Genomic DNA, 2,744 nt, shown 5'->3' with positions numbered 1-2,744 from the left:
TGGGGTTGTAAACATTAGTTCAGAGTCCTAAAGGGTTCCCAAGAAGTCCAAACCAAAATGAGAACTACCGCTAGTTTAATTTGATGACTATAGCTTTTCCACCAGGAAAGGATCATTATTTTGATCATGGTTACTTAAACAATGACATCAAACAAATGTAAATTGTGGCGTTTACTTTGTCATACGGGCGTAATGAGCATTTAGTAACCAGCGACACGGATCTCTGGCCCCCGTCAGAGAGCGCGGGGCCATTTTGATCCTCTGGTCGTGAAAGGATAAGCCGCTGTTCACATCACAACTATAATTTCAGCCCCATTGCATAAATACTAGACAATGCCACCTCTGCTTGACCCCAGCTTTTATGCAACATGGATAAAAGTAGAAGAATTCAAAAGCACAACAACAATAAAACTAAATGAGAGAGAGAGAGAGAAACAGGAAACTGAATGCTAAATTGACTGCATTATAATAGCACTGTTCTACCTAATGATGTCATATCCATGCATGCAGCAGGACAAATATATGTAGAAGATATTGGAGTGGATTAAACAACAAAAAAACCATATTCAGACAGAGAGTTGTCGGCCTCAGTGGCACAGTTCCTTATCATTCTGCCCAGAGCTGCAGCTAACCCAGAAACACTGCAGAAAACCAGGGAACCAGGTCAAAGTCAGAACAGCAATTAACCAAACATGACCCAACTTTTATCCACCTGACGAAAGGGAGAACATGTCTCCATGGTGGAGGTAAGTCACGATAAAGGAACAGTGAGGAACGGCGTGCTCTCTCTCCCCGGAACACAGAGATCACTGTAATGCAATCAGAGCTGCTCCCCGTCTGTGTCGGGGGCCCCTTCGGGCAGAATTAGATAACTGACCAGTTCTCCGGTCTTGTTGTGTGGGCGGACGCATGAGGTTTTAGTGTGCACCTCTGTAATTGGCCGAGAGTGCTTTCACCTGGTGACCCGAGAGGACAAGCGGGCCAATCAGAGAGAAGAGGGGCTGAAGTGGACGTGAAAAGGCTGTGGCGTGATGCTGCAGTACAGCACCCTGTGTGTGTGTGTGTGTGTGTGTTTTACTCCAAATAACAGCTGGGAGTCCAAAGGGTCCAGCTTTTGTTTGAGTAAGCCCGGAGGCAAAGACAATTTAAGGTGACGTCAATAAATGAAGCTAACGCTGGTTTTGATCTTTTATTCGCATTTAATGCGGATGTGATGCAGATTGATTGGTGACTGTGTTGTTGAACTGATTCCCATATTGGCTTTCTGTGGGGGCCCACACTGATCTTCTGGTTGCTAAGTCAACTGTGGACAGGAAGTAAACCTGGACGTATGCAGTTTCCTAGCAATACAGTTCCTGGGAAATAGGTTTCAGCAGGGAGGGGGGGAGGGGGGGGGGGGGCACTAATAAACGCTGCAGCTCCGCAAGACCAACAGAGGTTTTTTCCCACCTTGGACAAAAGCGTGAGTGCAATGCATCCTGGTACATGTAGGCACTGCCTGCGAACAACTCAGCTTTCTGGGTCAACACTGCTCAAGTGGACAACATTTACAATCAACACTGACTGGGCATTCGCGTAAAAAGTGCAACGTTTCCCCTTTAAAATGCACCTCGAATGCTCCAAAGAATCCCAGGAACATCTCGAGGAGACCCCTCAAAGCACTTAGAACCCCTTCAAACACCACCGTTGACCAATTAAGGACCTCAGGAACAACTCAAGGAGCCCCTCACAAGGTCCAGCTCAAAATATCTTGAAGCCTCCAGTGCAAGAACCCTTGGAATAGGCCTGCCCTTAACAAACGTACTCAACAATCCATTAAAATATCAGATAAAACGAGCTTACTTTGCACTAAAAACGTCATCAGTGCCAAGTTGGAAGCTATGAGCTCAGTGACTCTCAGACTTTGGTGCACTCTGCTCCTGATAAAGCCTAATCTGACTCGTTTTGGCAGTATGGCAGAAGATGCTTTCAGTAGGTGAGAGGCTATGACAACACGAGCCGAGGGTGAATCCTTCACGCGGAGCAAATGAGGCTTTTAAGTGCATTAGGAGAGAAAACAGCTGGGTCGTGGTTAAAGTCCAGAGAGACACCGATAAGGCTGATCAAAGGCTCAGGAAGTCCCCGAGCTCGCCATCAGGAGGCCGCTCAGCACGGCCTCCTGCTGCCACCTGCTGCACGGGACCTTTGGGCTGCTTTTGTCAACATTCGACGGGGTTCTGAATGATCATCGTGTCCACTCACTCGCATCAGTGACTCATTTAATTTGAGAAATATATGATTGACATGGGAAATGAAGGAACAACTGTCCTTGACGTCGTCATTGACATGCATTGTGTACTGCACTCTGTGGAAGCTAATTTAAGATCCTGTAAGTCATAATGAGATACCATCTCATAATTATGACTTACCGTCTCATCGCAGAGCTCTGTTATTAAAAAGAAACGTTCTGCTAATAATAGCGACGGTCTGTTTATTGAAACAGTTTATGTATAGAAACAGTCTGGGAATCATAGAAACGACCTGTTACTCATAGCAACGGTCTATAATTCATAGACCGTTGCTATGAATAGCAGACAGTTTCTATTATTCATAACAGTCTGATATTCATAGCAGAGCTGTTATTAAGCCTGAAACCGGAGGAGTGAAGGCCGTTATAGCGGCACAATAATAACACATTGGTGTAATATTTGGGTATACATATACCTGTAATGTAAAATTCTTTGAAAATGTGTAGTCATGTTTTG

Source organism: Cyclopterus lumpus, chromosome 11 (genome assembly GCF_009769545.1).
Source record: "Cyclopterus lumpus isolate fCycLum1 chromosome 11, fCycLum1.pri, whole genome shotgun sequence".
NCBI classification, from domain to species: domain Eukaryota; kingdom Metazoa; phylum Chordata; class Actinopteri; order Perciformes; family Cyclopteridae; genus Cyclopterus; species Cyclopterus lumpus.
This window is presented reverse-complemented; position numbering follows the sequence as displayed.